At 44.9% G+C, this 21,857-nt stretch overlaps 1 protein-coding gene across 2 annotated transcripts in view; it reads left to right on the top strand.

Annotated features, from left to right (window-relative positions):
- Positions 1 to 7,553: 7,553 nt before the first annotated feature.
- LOC116982592 (cadherin-11-like) overlaps positions 7,554 to 21,857 on the top strand; it is a 109,844-nt gene continuing 95,540 nt past the window's right edge. The window contains exon 1 of one of the 2 annotated variants that reach the window (XM_033035866.1): positions 7,554 to 7,998. The gene's annotated coding sequence lies outside the window, so the exon portion shown is untranslated. The remainder of the gene's footprint in view (positions 7,999 to 21,857) is intronic. The other variant, XM_033035869.1, reaches the window with a different exon arrangement.

The following is a 21,857-nucleotide window of genomic DNA, read 5'->3' as shown; positions in this document are numbered from 1 at the left end:
CAACGTTTCGGGCCGAAACCCTTCTTCAGACTGATGGGGGGTGGGTGGGGGGGAGAAGGAAGGAAAAGGGGAGGAGGAGGAGGAGCCCGAGGGCGGGCGGATGGGAGGGTGGGAGGAGACAGCTAGAGGGTTAAGGAAGGGGAGGAGACAGCAAGGGCTAGCAAAATTGGGAGAATTCAATGTTGATGCCATCCGGACGCAAGGTCCTCATATTCCGTCTGGGGACCTTGCGTCCGGATGGCATCAACATTGAATTCTCCCAATTTTGCTAGCCCTTGCTGTCTCCTCCCCTTCCTTAACCCTCTAGCTGTCTCCTCCCACCCTCCCATCCGCCCGCCCTCGGGCTCCTCCTCCTCCTCCCCTTTTCCTTCCTTCTCCCCCCCACCCACCCCCCATCAGTCTGAAGAAGGGTTTCGGCCCGAAACGTTGCCTATTTCCTTCGCTCCATAGATGCTGCTGCACCCGCTGAGTTTCCCCAGCAATTTTGTGTACCTATGAAATGTCACCTGTTTGAAGAGTCTGAGGAAGGGTCTCGACCCAAAATGTCACCTATTCCTTTTCTCCAGAGATGCCGCCTGGACCGCTGATTTTCTTTTTCAAATAAATTTGTGTTTTTCTTTTGCTTTGTTTGGCAGCTCCAGCACTTTGTACCTCATTTATTCACACTTTTATTTGAATTAGGTTTGTTATTCCTCTCCTTTTTTTTTTGCCAGGTCAGGGAAATTTATGAACAAGAAGTAACTGCAGATGCTGGTTTATTCAAAAAATAGACACAATATGCTGGAATAACTCAATAGGGTTGGGCAGCATCTCTGAAGAAAAGGTATAACTGCAGATGCTGGTTTACATCGAAGAACTGGTCTTGAGCCGAAGAGTCACCTATTCCTGTTCTCCAGGGATGCTGCCTGACCCGCAGTGTTACTCCAGCATTTGTGTCTATCTTCAGGGAAATTTAGAGTTAATTTCCAGAGCAAGCAAGCCTGCTTCTCAGGCCTGGCAAAGCTGGAGGCAGTGACACTGTCCACAGACTCATTGGCTGCTGGAAAACAGATTGGACTGATTGGGCTTTGAATCAAATCCTTTGTTACAGATGGAAGCAATTATGTTATTCAGGCAGCTACACAACTAACTACCATGGGTCCACTCTGTTGCAGGCTTTATGTTCCTAAATATATCCTGACAACCTCTCTCAACAATAGCACCCATGGAACCTGTGTGTTTAACAGCGGGCTGTAAAAAAAAAGGTCCGTGGCTTTGATCAGGTGAGCCAGTTGATTTCTCTAATACAAATGCGCTCTCTAGGAACTCCTCTTGTGTGTGGTGATGTATTTACATTCCAGTACAAAATGGCTTTTGACATCAAGAAAAACGATGACTTAGTGGTTACCTTAAGTGCCTTGTATTCAGACAGGATGTCTTTACAGGAACCCACCCCAGTCCTGCAGAGCTACTTTGGAATTACTGGGGCCTCAACCTGAATCTCAATGGTTGGACCTTCAAAGGACAGCTTTCCTTATTAGTTTTGCCTCCTGATGCGCATTTTATGCATAGTTTGGCTTTTAGAAACCTCGTCATATAAGGCAAGAGTGGATTTTTTTCCTCAGCCAAGACTGTTTAATTGTCATGGGTACTGGCAATGGAACAATGAAATACTCACTTCCTGCAGTTTAACAGGGCTGTAAAACACAGATACATATATACGTATATAAATCAGTAATACAGGTCCACCACTGATTTTCTGGCAACTGGTAGTCCAGCGCCTCTTTTAATCTGATTACAATTACAAAAGCGCACTTGAAACCCCCCAACCCCCGGATGTCCCCCCGAAAATATGGTGCCTAGGCCAGGTGAAGCGGCCGATCTCGACCTCATAGGGACTTCCACAGCTGATCGGCAGGTTGAATATTCCCCCTGTCGCCGGGGCTCTGGAGCCGGCAGTCTGTTCTCATAACCTACTTCTGCGGCCGATTGGAGAGCCGGTATTTCAGCAACCCCGGCAGCCTAGGCCGACCATTCCGGTACTGTTAAATTCCTCTCGGAGGCTGTGACCTCTGTTGATCCAGTAAAATGGAAAATCCAGAAAGGCTCTGGAACCAAAGGTGCTGGAAAATCAGTGGTGAACCTGTACAATAAATTAATAACAGTAATACTAGACGACCATATTAGTGCAAAAACTGTAGTAAAACTGTAGACGCTGCAAGTAAGAATTATAGTTCTCAGCCTTGTAGCTCACTAGTTCCAGAGACAAAGTCCAATGTCTGCAACTGGGTAGAGGTGAATCGGACGGTACCCTAGCTTATGGAAGAACTATTTAGATGCCTGATAACAGAGGGGAAGAAGCTGTTCCTGAGTCTGGTGGTGCACGCTTCAAGCTTCTGTATATTCTGCACAACAGGAGCTGGGAGAAGGAGACTTACTTGTAATGGAAAGAGTCTAGACATAAGAAGAGATTGTATTTATTCTCACTAGAATGGAGGAAGCCAGCAGATGCTCTTACAGGGTTTAATAATAAAATTATCAGGGGCATGGATAGGATAGGTATTCAGTTGTTTTATCCCCAACACCATAGTGAAGAAGTGTCTAAGTTCATGTCATAGGAGCAGCAGTAGTCCATATGCCGCCATTCAATCACGGCACATATCTTTCTCTCTGACACCCTTACCAATCAAGTATCTGTCAATCTCTGCCTTAAAAATACCCAATGACAGCCTCCACAGCCATCTGTGGCAATGAATTCCACAGATTCACCACCCTTTGACAAAATAAACTCCTCATCGTTCTAAAGGTACGCCATTTTATTCTGAGGCTATGGCCATTGGTTCTAGACTCTCCCACTAGTAGAAACATCCTCTCCACATCCACTCTATCCAGGCCTATCACTACTTGGTAAGCTTCAATGAGGTGCCCCCTCATCCTTCTAAACTCCAGTGACTACTGGACCAGAGCCGCCAAACACTCATCATATGTTAAGCCAGTCATTCCCGGGATCATTCTCATAAATCTCCTCTGGACCCCCTCAAATGCTAATGCCAGCCTTATCCTTCCTCAAATATGGGGCCCATAACTGCTCAGACTACTCCAACTTAAACTAGAGGGCAGACACAAAATGTTGGCGTAACTCAGAAAGGTCTCAACCCGAAACATCACCCATTCCTTCTCTCAAGAAATGCTGCCTGTCCCGCTGAGTTACTTCAGCTTTTTGTATCTTTCATCAGTTTTAACCAGCAACTACAGATCCTTCCTAAACCGTTCAGGCAGTATCTCAGGAGCAAAAGGATGGGTGGCATTTCTGGTCCGGATCTTTCTTCAGACTGTAAGTAGAGGGGAGGGCAGTGGAGGTAAGAAAAGGCTAGAGCAAAGTAGGACTGGCAACAGATGACCAAGGAAGGGTTGAGCTCACAATGGTCCATTGTTGGCTGGTGATAATGAAGGGATCCATGGATGCGAACAGTGGAACTAGTAGGACATGGCTAGGGTGGGGGCACAGGTTCAAGGTGACAGGAAACCTGAGGCGTATGTTTTTCCTTACGGAGATATCAAGCTACCGGAGGAGGTGGTGGAGGCAGGAATAATTACAATATTTAAAAGAGATTTGGACAGGGACATTGAAAGGAAAACTGTAGACAGATGCAGGCATCAAAGACCACTCAGAAACCTAATAACAGAGTGGAAGATGATGGAAAAGCCACAGTCAAGGGTCAGTAAAATGGATGAAGGTTTCAGTCATGTTGAGCCATGGCAGTGAGAGAGGCAGTGATGGAATCGTGGGTGATGGAACCTCTTCTTCAAGTCAAGTTTATTCGTCACAGACACATACGAGATGTGCAGTGAAATGAAAAGTGGCAATGCTCGCGGACTTTGTGCAAAAAGACAAACAAACAAACAACCAAACAAACTACAAACAGAATCACATATTCTTTTACATATTAAATATTGTGGGCGGAAGGAAAAAGGATCAGTAAAGTTAGTCCCTGGTGAGATAGGAGTTTACAGTCCTAATGGCCTCTGGGAAGAAACTCCTTCTCAACCTCTCTGTTCTCACAGCATGGCAACGGAGGCGTTTTCCTGACCGTAGCAGCTGGAACAGTCCGTTGCAGGGGTCGAAGGGGTCTCCCATGATTTTATTGGCTCTGGAGTTGCACCTCCTGATGTATAGTTCCTGCAGGGGGGCGAGTGAAGTTCCCATAGTGCGTTCGGCCGAACGCACTACTCTCTGCAGAGCCTTCTTGTCCTGGGCAGAGCAATTCCCAAACCAAGCTGCTTTCCACAGCCGCTGAGTAGAAGCACTGGAGGATCCTCGGAGACACTCTGAATTTCCTCAATTGCCTGAGGTGGTAAAGGCGCTGCCTTGCCTTACTCACGAGTGCTGAGGCGTGTGATGCCCATGTCATATCCTCAGAGATGTGGACTCCCAGATATTTAAAACAGCTCACCCTATCCACAGTATCCCCATTTATCCTCAATGGTGTGTACGTCCTCGGACGATGTGCCCTCCTAAAATCCACGATCAGCTCCTTAGTTTTGATGTTCAAGAGGAGGCTGTTGTCCTGACACCAGAGTGCTAGATCAGCCACCTCCTCCCGGTAGGCCTTCTCATCGTTGTCTGAGATCAGGCCCACCACCACAGTGTCATCAGCAAACTTGATTATTGAGTTGGAGCTGAACCTAGCCACACAGTCATGGGTGTACAGGGAGTACAGTAGGGGGCTGAGGACGCAACCCTGGGGCGATCCTGTGCTCAGGGTGAGGGACTTCGATGTATTCCCTCCCATCTTGACTACCTGGGGCCTGGCGGTGAGAAAGTCCAGGGCCCAGGCACACAGGGGGGTGTTGAGCCCCAACTCCAGTAGCTTCTCGACCAGTCTGGTGGGGTCTATCATGTTGAAGGCTGAACTGAAGTCTATGAACAGCATCCTCACGTAGCCCCCCTTATGGCTGTCAAGATGAGAGAGAGCGGTGTGCAAAACCTGGGAGACCGCATCGTCCGTGGATCTGTTCGGACGGTATGCGAACTGTAACGGTTCCATGTTGCGAGGGAGGAAGGCGCAGATGTGTTTCTTCACCAGCCTCTCAAAGCATTTCATGACTACCGAGGTGAGTGCCAACGGACGGCCTGCAGCTTTCCTCGTGTTCACCCGTGTCAGAGCCCTCCTCACATCGTGCTATGACAGCGAGAATGTGTGCACATTCCTCCCTTCAGCTTCGTTAGCCAGCACGCTGGCGGTATTGTTGTTAGTCGTCAGACCTGGGGTGGTGTTGCCCATCTCGAAACGAGCGTAGAAGGTTCTCTATGATATCTTCTTGATATCATAGAGAACACAGAATGGGCTGGGTTGTCCTCAAGTGGTGAGCAGGGAGATGAATGAAATCAATGGGACGTGAGGAGGGTCCTCAGACTGAAGATACTGTGCACTGCTCTCTGATGTCCCAATCTTTAGTTGGGACCCATTTCTGCTCCTTTGAAACTAGAAGCATGATGACCCAGTGTTGGATGAGATGGGACATTCCACCGTCTGTGCACACTGCAACAGCTAACAGGTAGTGAAGAATGGAGAAAGTCCCTTAAACATTTGAAAATCTCAAATTCTCAAAATCTCTTAGAAGGACTTAATGTCTCATTGGAAACACAAGACGGCAGATGCTGGAATCCTGAGCCGAACACAAAGTGCTGAAGGAACAAACAGGTCAGGCAGCATCTGTGGAGGGAATGGACAGGTGACATTTCGGGTCTGGACCCTTCTTCACCTGCCTGTATTTGGCCCATTTCCCTCTAATCCTTTCCTATCTATGTAGGGCGGAGAAGCCGTAGAAGAGAGGTGGGGGCAGGACAAAGCCTGGGTGAAACGGACGTGATTGATATATGAGTAGTATTTCACCTCTAGTCCTTTCATCTTTCTACATCAATCTTTATGAAGAAAGGTCCCAACCTGAAATATTGTCTGTCCATTTCCCTCCACAGATGTTTCCTGACCCGTTGCGTTGCTCCAGCACTTTGTATTTTAATCTTTCCTTGTCTGATTTGCAAGCTCCAAGTGAAGTGAAGGAAAAGAGAGAGTGCATCTACTGAGTCTATTACCCAGAGTTGAGGAATCTAAAAACAGAAGACATAGGTTTAAGGTGAGAGAGGAATGATTGAATAGAAACCTGAGGGGTTACATTTTTACTCTGAGGGTGTTGTATATATATGGAATTAACTGCCAAAGAAAGTTGTTAGGCAGTTCCTATAACAGAAATTAAAAGACATTTGGACAGGTACATGGATAGGAAAGGATTAGAGGGAAATGGGCCAAATACAGACAAGTGGGACTGATGTAGATGGGGCATCTTGATTAGCATGAGCAAGTTGTGCCAAAGCGCCTGTTTTCATTCTCTATGACCCTTTAGACATTAGCGGTACAGCATGGGAACAGGCCCATCGGCCCACCAAATCCGTGTTGACCAGCGATCACCCTGTAAACTGGCACTATTCTACACATTAGGAACAAATTACAATTTTAAAGAAACCAATGAACATACAAACCTATATGTCTTTGGAGTGTGGGAGGAAACCGGAGCACCCGGAGAAAACCCCACGCAGTCACATAGATTACATACAAACTCCGTACAGACAGCAACCGTAGTCAGGATTGAATCCAGGTATTTGGCTGTGTAAGGCAGCAACTCTACTGCTGCGCCACTGTGCTGTCCACTCTATGAGTCAAGGGTTATGGGCTAAACGTGGGCAAATGGAACTATCTTAGATGGGGAACTATCTTGGTTGGCATGAACGAGTTGGGCCGAATGGCCCGGTTGCATGCTATAAGACTTTAAATGGGTAATTTCTGGCCTCTAACATAGCATTGGAGCCCTGGAGTCATGATGCGAGGTGAGGATAAATGTGGGATTGCATGCCTGGCTGAACACTGAGGGCATTCCTGTTGGGAAGGCACTGGAATTGTGAATTGACAAAAGAAGAAAGCTCCCTGGATGATTGCCCGAGCTTTTGTTCATACAGGGAGGGGGTCTTAATGAGAGCGCATTTAATAAAATTCCAAATTGGCATTGTGTGAGTCGGCAGCAGAGCCAAAGGGAGACAGTCCAAGTCTTGGAAAACATTTACAGAATACAGCGGGCTCTGGTTAAGGAGCAAAATAAAGTACCTCACAAATTGGGATGGAAGTTCCTGGCAATGGATTCAATTTCAGAGGTATTGCTCTTCCAACAGAAGTCAACCATGAAGTGTGTCCAACTGCAATGGGGCTTGGTCAGAATGCAAGAGGGAGGGAAAGGGACACACTCGATGCTGGAAAGACCTGCCTTGTCAACGCCAGCCTGTGTGGCTCATGGCAAAGCGTCCCGTTTTATTTTGGATCTGCTTTTGACTCCTAGAAGGTCTTATCCCAAAGTCCATTTCCATCCAAAACGTCTCGGTGCGTCCATGTATGTGCGCGTAAACTTAAAACCTTTTTAAAATTCATCTTTCAGAGAGCAGACTCCCAGGAGAGAGAGGGAGGGGAGGGGGAGAACAGCGTTTCATTGGCTTCGACTGTTTAAAAACACAGTTTAAGTGCATTGAGGGAGATAGATGGGGAGAGAGAAAAATGTCTCTCATCTGAACAGACGGATACAAAGCGAGGTTACGAGCTCACTGTCATCTTTCCGCAAATCTTTTTGATGTTGAAATAGGGGGATTTCCCCCCCCCAAAAAAAATAGTGTGTGGGAGGGGAGATATTTTTTTTCGGAACCGCCCCTTCTTGAAGCTCCCCTTTCTTTCTCTCTCTCCACAACCCTTTGCATTGAAGTGTGTCACAGAAGCAATTGTTGCAGGAGGATTTTGGATAGAGTAACACACACACACACACACGCATACAAGCGAAAGCATCGCCTTTTCTGTTTTCCGACGTACATCCACGGAGAGGGGGAGCGAAAGCATCCCATCCAGTTGTTAATAACGGGTTGGCGACTCTTTCTTTTTACGTTCAACGGACAGCAAGAAACTGACCTAATCTATCTCTAAGGTAGGCTGTACGTTTTATTTTCTGGATAATTTCGTTTGTGCCTTTCTCATCTTGGGTCAAACCCGGGTGAGTTGGCAACGTCTTTTCTGTTGTAATATTGAATGTGCCTGTATGTTTGCAAAGTGTTTTTGTGGCTGGGTATTTATTTAAAGGTGGTTGTGTTTTTTCAAAAAATCTATCCCTCTAACCCCCTCCACCCGCTGTCTCACTCCTCACTGATGAAAAACAGTTGAAGTGATACACGCAGCTCAGGACATGACACGAACAGCGACGGTATGTTTATATTTTAAAACCATTTGACATGTTATTTTCGCTACAATTCCATTAATCAGTCCGCGACCATTGCTGCATATTTAGCAGGCGGACAGAGCTGAGAGGGACCGCAATGGAACTTGTGGTTTTCCCCCAAATTAAATTGCATTGGGATATTAATGTGCTGGTTTAAAGAAAAACATATATTTGCCACGTTTAAAAAAAATGTAGTTCCATTCTATAATGGGTGAAAGGGGTTCCATTTGGGGGGAAAGCGGGGTGGTTGACATCTTAAAAGATGGATTATGTTTGGATAAATATGCATCGGACACATCGTTTGTGGGATCACAGCTTTAGGTTGGGGCACTCGTTAATTTCAAATGGGATTAATCGATTACTGTCGATCAATATATCTTACAGGACACTAAAGTCGCAGTGCCTTGAGATCGCCCCCTATTCTGGCACCCCCTTCTTGCCTCCTTTAGACATTAGCCGTGATTAGTAATAACTTACTTGGAAAAGGTGTATCCATTTTGCAGGAAACGGACGTTCGTTTGAAGGCTATGTCATAACGCGGCGATATGTGAAAGAGTGCAAAAGTACCGCAGAGAGGGAGAGATATGTGGAAAAATACTGTTGTCAGGAAAAGGGTGCAAGACTGATCGACCCCTGTCGCCGAAATCTATGTGACATTGTTACGCGGCGAGGAAGAGGTGAATAGATGAGGTGTAAAATAATGAAGAGAGTACAGGCGATAAGATGCATGTTGTGTGTGAAGTGTATTTCGGGTAGAGAAAGAGGGACGCAAGAAACTGCAGACGCTGGAATCTTGAGCAAATCACAAAGTGCTGGAGGAACTCAGCGGGTCAGGCAGCATCTGTGTGGGGGGAAATAGGCAGACGACGTTTCGGGTTGGGACCCTTCTCCAGTCTGACGGGGGCCACGAGACCGGGAGTAATAGTGAGAGTGCAGGCCAGTTGAAAAGGAGAGAAAAATTCGCCGTACACAAGTACGAGAGCGAAATGGTATTACATTGAGAAAATGTGACTGGCAGACTCAGTAATTCATGAATTAGTACAGAACTACAATTGATTGAGATTGTTTAAAAAAAAGGTTAAAGTACGAACGACAGTCAGAGAGGAGGGGAGGGGGGAAGAGAGAGAGGGGGGTGAGAGAGATGTACCGTTACTCTAGCATTGTGCAAGGGAATAACGGAGACTAGAGAGTAAAAATTCAGATGAGACGGTTCTGCGCACATTTGCACTGAAACAGAGACTTGATTGTTGGGTCCAGGACTGCGTTGGGGGTTGGGACAGTTGGAAGTCTCTATAAAACGGAACAGTTTTCCCTTTGTGGCTGGTATTGGAAGCAGTCTCTCTCTCTCCCTCTCCGCAGTTGTAGCGTTGCCTCTGCCGGAGAAGAGTGCTTTTTCAAAATGTATATAGATATATCGCACTGCAAAGTTGGGTCAAAACAGCAATGGTGGCGTTAAAATGGCCAACGGTTCCCTGTGGTGGGACATACTTTATGGTTTGCAGATCCCACTCAAAACTCTTTGTGTAGTGCTTAGGTGAAGTCTGCTGTATGATTTTTACCAAATTGTGTGCAAAAACAAAGAATTTCACTGTACCTAGGTACACGTGACAATAAAGTACCATTGAATGGAGGTGTATGGATCATGTACAGACAGAGGAGACTTGTTTATCTTGCCGTTATGTTCGGCACAGACATTGTGGGCCGAAGCGCCTGTCCCCATACTGTTCAGCTCTACGTTCTGTGCATGAAGAAATAAATAATGACTTATGTTCCACACTTTAAGCCTTCCTTGGATTGAGTTGAAGATCTTGACTTGCAAAAAGTACACTGTGACTGAATTCTTTGTTCTGTACAAAGTGAGGTGTGCATGAGATATGGGGACTTACAAATACACTGGGATCACCGCTTGCTTTTCCAAAGAGCTTGCATTTTCAGAGCATGCTGAACAGCCTCTCGGTCTGCTCTGAGAGTCAATGATATCGGAAGGGTTTTCAAAATGTGGATCCTTCCAAAACAGTGGAGAGTATAATTGTCATATGCACCAACAATGGAAATATTAAATTCTTACAGACTGCAGCTTAATAGGCTCGTAAACACAATGCACATAGACAACATTTAATGTATAAAATTCAAAAAATTAACTACTTAAATAATTTAAAAAATGAACAACTCTAAAGACGTACAGGTTTGTCGGCTAATTGGTTTGGTAAAATTGTAAATTGTCCCCATTGTGTGTAGGATAGTGTTAGTGTGCGGGGATCGCTGGTTGGTGGGGACTCGATGGGCCGATGGGCCTGTTTCTATGCTGTATCTCTAAACTAAACTACAATACCAGTGCAAAGACAGTCCAGAGAAGGTTATAGTTGAGGTTATTGTGGTGCAGTGTTTAAGAACCTGATGGTTGTAGGGAAGAAGCTGTTCTTCATCCTGGCGATCACAGATGTCTTCTGAAGAGAAATGGGTGGCCACTTGGCAATTACTGGATGAACCTGAGTGAGGATGGTAAATCCACTGTGGAAGGAAACTGGTCCCTACCTTATTGCCAGGTCTTGCTGTGCATCTCACCACTAGAGGGCACAGTCACTCTATGAGACACTGCAGACGCCAAGCACAATATCTGACACCTGGCTACTTTCCCAGTGTGAGCACTTTCTGCCCTCTTCAGCCTCTGATGCCACAGTTAGACAGTTTTCTATTTAATGCATCATGTACAAAGGCCGAACATGTTGTATGTGCCCGTGTGTCTGTATGAATGATACAGCACGGAAACAGACCATTTGGCCCACCGAGTCCATGCCGACCATCGATCACCCGTTCACACAAGTTCCATGTTATCCCACTTGCTCATGTACAGAGGGGTTAAGAGGGAAAGATAGATCAGTCATGATTGAATGACGGAGTAGACTTGATCGGCCAAATGACCTAATTCGGCTCCTACAACCTTCGAACTTATGAACTCCCTTCACCTTAGGAGCAATTTAGAGGCCAATTAATTTATAAACTCACATGTCTTTGGCATGTGTGAGTAAACAGGACCACCGGAGGAAACCCACATGGTCACAGGGAAAAGGTGTAAACTCCACACGTACAACACCCGTGGTCAGGATTGAACCGGATCTCTGGCATGTGAGGCATCAGCTCTACCTGCTGTGCTGCCCATATGCATATTTATGTGTGTGTCTGTATATGTTTGATGTGTGCATGTATATGTGTGTGTATGCGAGCTGCCTCTCTTTGGAATCAAATTTCTCTCCATTTAAGACACTGCTGGTTTTGAGGAGAGTGAGGAAATGCGGAATAAATAAATTCCACCTCAAGATTGTCAGCAATGAAAAAAAAAACTCCCTTTCCGAGAGGATTGTATTCTGTAAAAGTCTTTGTAAGCCAATTTACATTTTGCTTTTTGATTAATCGTCCCCCAATCTCACAATTCCTCCTTCTGTCTTCAACTAAAAATACCCCCTCTTGCATCGCAGGTTTGCCAGTTGTAGAGAATGGTTACACTAAACTATTTGCTTAACTACTTGCAGGTATAAATAATGGAAGTGAGGTCTTCCCTTGATCTTTATAGCAGATCTGCAAATGAGAGATGGGCGATACAATGGCACAGCTGGTAGAACTGCTACCTCGCAGCACCAGAGACCCAGGTTTGATCCTAACCACGGGTGCTGTCTGTGTGGAGTTCGCACGCTCTACCCGTGACCGTGTGGGATTTCTCCAGTTGCTTCGGTTTTCCGTCTCATCCCAAAAACACGTGAGTTTGGAGGCTAATTGGTCTCTATGAATTGCCCCTAATTTGTAGGGATTGGATGTGAAGATGAGATAACATAGAACTAGTGTGAACGATGGTCGGGTTTGACTCGGTGGACTGAAGGGCTTCTTTCTACGCCGCATCTTTCAATTCAATTAGATTCAATTCAAGATTAGTTGTTTTTAGCGATACAGTGTGGAAACTGGGCCTTTGGCCCACCTGGTCCATGCTGACCAACGATCACCCATACACTAGTTCTATCCTACACATTAAGGTCCAATTTACAGAAGCCAATTAACCTACAAACCTGTAGGTCTTTGGAGTGTGGGAGGAAACTGGAGCACCCAGAGAAAATTCACTTGGTCACAGGGAGAATGTACAAACTCTGCACAGGCAGCACCCGTAGTCAGGATTGACTGTGGGTCCCTGGCGCTGTAAGGCAGCAACTCTATTGCTGCGCTACCATGCCAGCTCAAGTTCCTGGAGTACTGAGCTGATATATATATTATGCATTATTTTGGTTGGAGTCTTGCTTCTCCTCACTAGTTGCACATCATGCCTTTGTGACTAATTGGCTAATGTGATCGGTGGAGGTGCCATCCAAAATAGCTCGTCTAGATGACTTAATAGATCTGATCCTTGTCTCTGAGTCAATAGGTACTGGGTTAAATCTTGCACAGGACTTCAAGGCCAAAACCTAGGCTAAAGCCACACTGCATTTGGTTGAGACCTTGACCCAGTGCAGTGGGTGGTGGGTATATACAATGAGCTGACAGCGGAGGTAATTGAGGCAGGTACTATAATAACATTTTAATTATTATATTCATGCGTACAGGGTACAGTAAAAAGCTTTTATGTTGCATGCTATCCAGGTAATGCATTTAGAAGAGAAGTAGAAAGGAACATGGGCAGGAATAGTTGAGATGGATATGGGCCAAACGTGGGTAGGTGAGACTAACTTAGATGGGGCATCTTGGCCGGTATGGACGAGTTGGACCGAAGGGCTAGTTTCCACACTGTTTGACTCAATGCCTCTGTGACTCGTGGAAATATATCTTCATGAAGAACAAAAGAATTGTCCCTTAGTTTCCTGTCAATCTATTGACCCATAACAAAGTAGTTTCTACATTTCCTATGTAAAGCTATGCTCGGTTCAGAGGTTTTTCATGGGTTGTGATGTATTTTAGAAACTTAATGGCAGGGATATCAAAAATAATGCAGACGCTGTAAATCTGAAACAAAAGTGAAAAATGCTGAAAACACTCAGCATGTCAGGCAGCATCTATTTGGAAAGAAACAGTTAATATTTCATGTTGAAGGCACTTCATCAGAATAAAATTGGAATGAAAACCATTATTCTGAGCCGTTGAGTGTTTCCAACATTTTCTGTTTGTATTTGAGGCCTTAAAGATCGCTGTGGAAATATTTATTTGTGCTCTTACAACATTTAAAAGGTATTGGACAAATTAATGGATAGGAAAGGTTTAGAGGGTTATGGGCCAAGCACGGGCAGGTGTGACTAGTGTAGATGGGGTATCTTGGTCAACATGGGTGTTGGACCGATGGGTCTGTTTCCACGCTGTTTCAACTCCATCGTTTTCTCTTTAACTCCGGGCTCTGGAATTGATATCGGAATCTCCCTACTTCTCTCCCTCTTAACCCTCCATCTTTAGCCAAGTTCCCGAGCAGCACCTGATGTATGTTCACACGTGACCAGCTGATAAAATTAGTTAAGTTACAAAATGTTCAATGCATTATGCTGCTGTTGTTACTGACTGTTCTCGCCATGTGGTTGGTGGAAGAGGCACCTCGGGTAGTAACTGTCCTTCAAGGGACATTCAGTCACCTTCGGTCTCCAAGCGGGAGCATGACAGACATTTAGAGCTGCCTGAGGGCTTGTCAAGTGGTTCAATTGCATGGGTGACTGTGCAAGCCACGCTTGTGCGGTCTTCCAGCCTAGTACGCTGGAGACGGTGGAACGAAACCTTGCGATAAAGTTACCAAACCTCAAAGCGCGCAACACTCAGGCAGCTCTGAAGTGCCTGCAGCTCTGTTCCCCAGAGAGTAGAATACTGAGAGGTGACCTCCTCATAACAAAACTTGGAAAGAGTTTTGTTATGTTGGACTTGGAGAAAATCTTTTGAGAGTTCAAGGTTGAAAGTAGATATCATCAACTTTAGATTGTCTCCAAATAAAATTCCAGAGAGGAGATAATAATTACCCAAGGGGGCTGTGAGAGTGTTGAACTTGCTCTCGTGAAGGATGGTTGTGAAAAAATAGCAAGGATATATTTAAGAGGCAAGATACGTAAGTGCAAGGATTAGAAAATTATAGCGAACACTTGAAGGAAATCGTAGTTTAGCGGCAGAGTGCGGCAAAAGGCCCTTCAGCACACCGGGTCTGCACCGACCATGATCCCCATGCACTATCACTGTCCAAACCTGCACATCATCAGAGTGTGGGTGGAAACCAGAGCACCTGGAGAAAACCCACGTGGTTACGGGGAGACTGCACTGTACACTGCACAATGAGAATAAAGATTGAATCTGAATCTGAATCAGAATGTACAAACTCCGTGCAGACAGCACCCATAGTCTGGATTGAACCCGGGTCTGTGGCACTGTGAGGCATCAACTCTTAACACTGTGCCATCGTGCTGTCTATGGAAATCTGTGGAATTTTAAAGCTGGCAGGGAGGATGGGCTGAACGGCCTGATTCTGTGGCGCTGTTCTGTTCACAGTGTGGCGTTCTAACCTATATGCCTGGTGTATAAATAAATTCTGCTGATTTGCAGGTTGTAACTTTTGCTCTAGAAATCTTGGCTTAAGTTATGCCAGGAAAAACTGTGTGTTTGGTTTAGAAAGAATACCACCAGAAAGGAAAACAGATTCATGTTTCAATATCAATGTTGGGCTGAAGACCATGTGTGGAAGTTCTTACCCGAGACCACCATAGATTTGAAGATTATTGATCACCTCTTTTCCATTCCCATTACCTGTCTCCTTTCCCTTAGCATCTCCGTTTCCAAAATAAATACGTGAATTACGATAATGCCTTCAAACTTCAATCTTTGATGTAACATAATCATTTCTGCTGTAGGTAACTTTAAGTCCTATAACTATGAAGAGGAGGTCTGAAGAAAGGACCCGACCCGAAATGTCGTCTGTCATTCCCTCCACAGAGGTGGCGCAGCAGTAGAGTTGCTGCCTTGCAGCAGTAGAGACCAGGGTTTGATCCTGACTACGGGTGCTGTCTGTACAGAGTTTGCACGTTCTCACTGTGACTGCATGGGTTTTCTCTTGGGCACTCCCTAGTGTGTAGAATAGTGCAAATTTTGTGTGCAGAAGGGCCTGTTTCTACGCTGTATCTATTTTCTAAAGATGCTGCTTAACCTGTTGAGTTCCTCCAGCACTTGGTGTTTTGCTAATGATTCTAGCATCTGCAGTTCCTTATGTCTCTTAAGTTTGTCTGACCTCTCCTTACAGCTAAAGCCCTCTATTTTCAGGCAGTATTCTTGGTGTGCTGCCTCTGACATGTACTATAAACATGAATTTTTGGTATTTATTGTATGGGAGAGTTGGATTCGAATCTGCACATTTTGAGTCCAGACTTTCCAACTACTTTGATTGATGTTTAGTTTAGTTTATTGTCACATGTACCAAGGTTTATTGTCACATGTACCTTTGTTGCATGCTATCTAGTCAGCGGAAAGACTATACATGATTACAATCAGATATCCATAGCGTACAGATACATGATAAAAGGGAATAATGTTTAGTGCAAGATAAAGTCGCGGAAATTCCGATTAAAGATAGTTTGGGCGTCTCCAGTGTGATAGATAGAAGCTCAGGACCACTCTCTAGTTGTTGATAGTATGGTTCAATTGCCAGGTAACAGTTGGGAAGAAACTGTCCCTGAATCTGGAGGTGTGTGAACAGGTGATTGTATCGATTACTTTTAGGTTACTTTAGAGATACAACATAGAAATAGGCCCTTTGGCCCACCGAGTTCACACCTATCATCAACCACCAGTTCACACTGGTTCTGTTATCCCACTTTCTCATCCACTATACACAAGGGGCAATTTTACAGAGACCAATAAACCCCCATGTCTTTGGGATGTGGGAGGAAACTGCAGCACCTAGGGGATACCTACGCGATCACAGGGAGAACATGCAAACTTCACATAGATAGCAGCCGAGGTCAGGATCGAACCCGGAGGCTATGAGGCAGCACCTCTATTAGCTGCATCACTATTCCACCCATATGAAGCATGAAAATTAGCAGGCGCGGTTTTAAAGATAGACTCAAAATGCTGGTATGACTCAGTAGGTCAGGCAGCCTCTCTGGAGAACACGGATAGATGATTTTCCAGATCAGGACCCTTCGAAAGGGTGGTGTTGGTCTCTGATAATGCTGGCTCTATTTTAAGGCAGCGACTCCTGTAGATCCCTTCGATATGACCTTGAGGTCAAAGACTACCAGGATTTACAGGAGGGCAAGAGGTTGGGTCTATAACTGAACCCCTATTTGGATTCTATGCGACATGTTCTTGTGTTAATATCAATGTTGCCAATTGTGACATCCACTTTATATTGAAAACTGTATGGAGACCTGTCACATGTTTGATAGTGATTGCTGTATTTCCCACAGGGCAAGAGATATAGGCACGTTCTGATGAGATTTCTGCAGGGAATTCAAGTCAAGTCGAGTTGTACAAGTGCGGTGAGATGTGGGTACAAAGAAAATCATGCTTTCAAAAGCATCACTGGCACAGTCTCAGACAACACACAAAACATAAATTATACATGAATTGTGCATAAATTGCATAGAAATTCTACAAGACAGTGTAAAGAAAGAGTGTGTAAAAACAAGACATTTAGTGCAGGAATATACACAAATTGTATATAAATTCTATTACACGTTTAAAAAAAAGAAAAGACATCTGTGCAAAAATACGCATTTAGAAATGTTTGGTGCGTTCATGAACCCTGTGGGTATCATCATCTGGAGCAGGGAGCAGAGATAATAGAATCAATCATCTCACACAATTGGCTGTGTCCTGGTTTGGTCTGCCTTGCAGGAGATTCGGTGATAACTTGCAAAAGGGAATGGGATAAATGCTTCATAGAGGAAACATTTCATTCAAGTGCAGGGGGCATTGTTCCAATTGGTTTCAAAAAGTTGACGAGAGCCAATGGACCAATTGGTTCTCATTGTTCTGTGATTTAGAGAGACTGGCCAATAGAGGGGGGCATTCAGTTGGGGTGGAAGATGAATTGGAGAGAGAACAAAGTCCACAAGAGAAAGTGAGATGTACAGTATCTGTTTTCTGTGATCGCGGCAGATGGAAATTAATGATCTAGCGTTGAACGTGGTTCAGTTAGAAGGGAACCTATCTCCAAATCAGGCTATGTGCTGAAGTCACACATCAGAGCATGTTAGCACAATGATGGATAAAGTTGGGTGGCTCGGATTTTATTAGGATTTTATTCCTTGGCATGCAGGAGGCTGGGGGATGATCTTGCAAACATGAGGGGAATAGGTAGGGTGAATGCACAGAGGCTTTTAACCAGAGTAGGAGAATCGAGAACCAGAGAACGTAGTTTTCAGGTGAGAGGGTGAAGATTTAATCTGAACCCGAGCGACAACTTTTTCACTCAGTGGGTGGTGGGTATAAGGAACGAGTAGCCAGAGGAAGTAGTTGAGGCAGATACTGTAACAACATGTAAAACACATTTGGACAGGTACATGTATAAGAAAGGTTTAGAGGGATATGGGCCAAATGCAGGCAAAAGGGACTAGCTTATCTAGGTTGGCATGTGCAAGTTGGGTCGAAGGGCCTGTTTCCATGCCGCATGATTCCATGACCCTATTAGTGATGATCTAGAACTCATTACCTTTAGTTCGTTTAGTTTAGGTTAATGTCACATGTGCAGAGGTACAGTGTAAAGCTTTTGTTGCGTGCTAACTAGTCAGTGGAAAGACTACGTGCTTACACGATTGTAAGTGTACAGATATAGGATAAAGGGAATAACGTTTAGTTGCCTTTTCCACTTACTCCAGCCATCTGCCTCTCACCCACCCAGCACCTGTATCCACCTATCACTTGCCACATCCCCACCTTCCTCACCAGTCTTCTCCCACCTACTCCCATCAGCCCCGCAGCGTTGTCCGTCCATTCCTTCCACGGAGGCTGCCTGACCTGCTGAGTTCTTCCAGCACTTTTTTGCTCAAGAACCCGGGCATCTGCAGTCTCTTCCGTTCTCCCCCTTTAATCCTGACAATGTTTCATGAGATTGATTACATTAGATATTCCTTGCTGTAGTTAATATCTCCCCTAACCCAGTATGGCACTGGATTATCAGATGAAGTTAGTCAGAAACCTTCTGACTCGTGAGCAAGAGGACAAGCATGCATGAAGCTGAAGTTGACACATATGTAGGAACATTTTGGATAACTTTCAAACTTTGCATTTTTGGCTGGGAACCTTACATCCCAGCTGACTGACTATAGTGTATCATATTTTTTAAATGTCTGCCCGCCACACCCATATTATGAGTAACAGGACAGTATAAGTGCGGATACTCACTTAAACCCATCTTTACTTGCAAGATGACATAAGGAACTGCAGATGCTGGTTTACAAAAAAGGCACAAAGTGCTGGAGTAACTCAGTGGGTCAGGCAGCATTCCTGAGAACTTCTGAAGAAGGGTCCCAATCCGAAGCGTCACCTATTCATGTTCTCCAGGGATGTCAGGAATAAAGAACTGCAGATGCTGGTTTATACCAAAGATAGACACAAAGTGCTAGAGTAACTCAGCGGGTCAGGCAGCATCTCTGGGGGCAAAAAAGGATAGGTGACGTTTCAGGTCAGGACCCTTCTTCAGACTGAAAGTAGCATAACGACTCGAAACGTCATCTATTCTTTTCCTCCAGAGATGCCGCCTGACCCGCTGAGTTGCTCCAGCATTTTGTGTCTTTTCGGCATAAACCAACATCTGCAGTTCCTTCCTACACATGCTGTCTGTTTCCCATAGACTTCTAAACTACAGATATAAACAGCTCCTTCCAAATCCCTTCACGCCTAACTATTCATTCAGCTATTGAGTATAAAGCAGATTCATAACCAAATAAAATAATATTTTATATAGGCATTTAGATTTATTAAAGTGCCTCAGGCTCCAGGTTAGTTGTGTCAGTGGTTGGACTATATTTAGATGGTCTCCGTGTTACAGACTGTAAAACTGAGGAACGATTCAGGGTTGGATTGCAATTTTTATGTTTGAATTAAAATTATATTCTTGGAAACAATTTATAGTGGAAATGAACTGAACATTTTTGGACTCATTCTGCATAATTGAAGTAGGTGTGATGGAATTGTCCTCTTTGCAGTTTCAATGCGCTGGGAATAGTGTGCAAATGTTTAGTCAATGCTGAGTTCTCCAATGCAGGTCCACCACTGTATTTTCTGGCAACTGATGGTCCGGCATCTCCTTTAAATCTAGTCAACATTACGGGAGTGCAATTCCCTCCAGATGCCCCCCCCCCCCCCTGAAAATGTGGCGCCTAGGTTGGGTGTTTCCAACAGTGGGAGAGTCCAGGACCATAAATACCTCTCTGTCCTGGACTCCTCCATTGTCTGAGTGAGGCCAAACACAAATTGGAGGAACAGCACCTCATATTTTGCTTGGGCAGCTTACAACCCAGTTGTATTAATATTGATTTCTCTTAACTTCAAGTAACCCTTTCTCTCCGTCCCTCCCACATCCTTATTGGTGTATTAGTTTCACTAAGCCATAGAGGGAGCACAGAGAAGGTTCACCAGACTGATTCCTGGGATGTCAGGACTTTCATATGAAGAAAGACTGGATAGACTCGGTTTGTACTCGCTAGAATTTAGAAGATTGAGGGGGGATCTTATAGAAACTTACAAAATTCTTAAGGGGTTGGACAGGCTAGATGCAGGAAGATTGTTCCCAATGTTGGGGAAGTCCAGAACAAGGGGTCACAGTTTAAGGATAAGGGGGAAATCTTTTAGGACCGAGATGAGAAAAACATTTGAGTGGTGAATCTCTGGAATTCTCTGCCGCAGGTGGTTGAGGCCAGTTCATTGGCTATATTTAAGAGGGAGTTAGATGTGGCCATTGTGGCTAAAGGTATCAGGGGGTATGGAGAGAAGGCAGGTACATGATACTGAGTTGGATGATCAGCCATGATCATATTGAATGGCGGTGCAGGCTCGAAGGGCTGAATAGCCTACTCCTGCACCTATTTTCTATGTTTCTATGTTTCTATTGTTCTGCTTGGTTTCACGGTTTGTATTACTCACTATCACCTTCTCCACAGCAAATAATGGACCATCATGGTCACTTTTCCTTGATGATCATTGCTGGCTTTGATTTGCCCTTTTGATTAAGTACTCATTTGAAGAGCTGCAGGATATGAAAAGTGGCCTCCAATTTGTGTACACGCTTCCTAAAGCATTGAGATGATTTACTTCAGGCTTCAGAGATACATTGCGGAAATAAGCCCTTCGGTCCACCGAATCCATTCTGGCCAGTGATCACCCCGTACACTAACACTATCCTACACACAAGGGACAATTTACAATTTTTATCAATTAGCCTTCAAATCGGTATGTCTTTGGAGAGTGGGAGGAAACTAGAGCACCCGGAGAAAACCCACGGGTTCACAGGGAGAACGTGCAAACTCCACACAGGCAGCACCCCTAGTCAGGATAGAACCTGGGTCTTTGGCAATGTAAGACAGCAACTCTACTGCTGCCCCACTGTACCACCCAAATGATGCTTTAATGTTAATCTCAGCAATGTCAGCCGAAAGTCAACTGTGGAGCAAAACAAAACTGGATCAGGAGTCCCCCATATGGTCCTCGAGGCTGTGTCGCCATTCAAGCCAACCCATCTGATCTTGGCTTCAGTTCACGGCCAACCTGTTCCCCTTAATCCTTGCCTCCCCTGTCGTCCAACAAGCTGTCGGTTTCGGCCTCCACAACCAAAGGGAGATGAAAATTCCTCCAATTCTCACTCTGTTCTCTTGAGATAATGCCCCAGAATTGGATTTCCCCCATCAGGAAATATGTTCTCCCTGAGAATGTGAAGCCAAAAAAAATCAACTGGTTGAACAACCCAGTGTTGAGCAGCATTTGTGGAGGTACAGGGATAGTCGACTTTCAGGTTTATTATGGTCGTTTCAGGTCGAGGCCCTTCTCTTGAACTGTTACATGCATTTATTGCTGCTCCATTACTGGAAGGATGTGGAGGCTTTGGAGAGGGTGCAGAGGAGGTTTATCGGAATGATGAAATACTAGGAACATCAGATGCTAGTTTATACAAAAAATACACAAAGTGTTGGAGTAAATCAGCGGGTCAGACAGTATCTCTGGAGAACATGGATAGGTAACATTATAGGTCGGGACTTTTCTTAACGCCTGGATTAGAGGGTATTAGGTACACAGAGACTTTGGAAAAACATTATCTGGAGCATCGAAGGTTAATGGGGTAGACGTGATAGAATTATAAGAAGCATTAATTGGGTAAACCTTTTCCCAGGGTGGAAATGTCAAAGATTGGAAGGCCCGGATTTAAGGTGAGCAGGGCAGCCTTTACTGGAGATGTACAGGGTAAGTTTAAAAAATATATACAGAGAGTGGTGAGTGCCTGGAACGCACTTCCAGGGAGGTGGTGGAGGCTGTTATACTGTAGGATGTTTAAGGGGCATTTAGAAATGCAGATAATAGAGGGATATGGAGCAAGTGGAGATAGATAAAATTAGTTTATCTTGGCATCATGTTCGGCA

This window comes from Amblyraja radiata, chromosome 17 (genome assembly GCF_010909765.2).
Source record: "Amblyraja radiata isolate CabotCenter1 chromosome 17, sAmbRad1.1.pri, whole genome shotgun sequence".
In the NCBI taxonomy this organism is placed as follows: domain Eukaryota; kingdom Metazoa; phylum Chordata; class Chondrichthyes; order Rajiformes; family Rajidae; genus Amblyraja; species Amblyraja radiata.
This window is presented reverse-complemented; position numbering and strand designations above follow the sequence as displayed.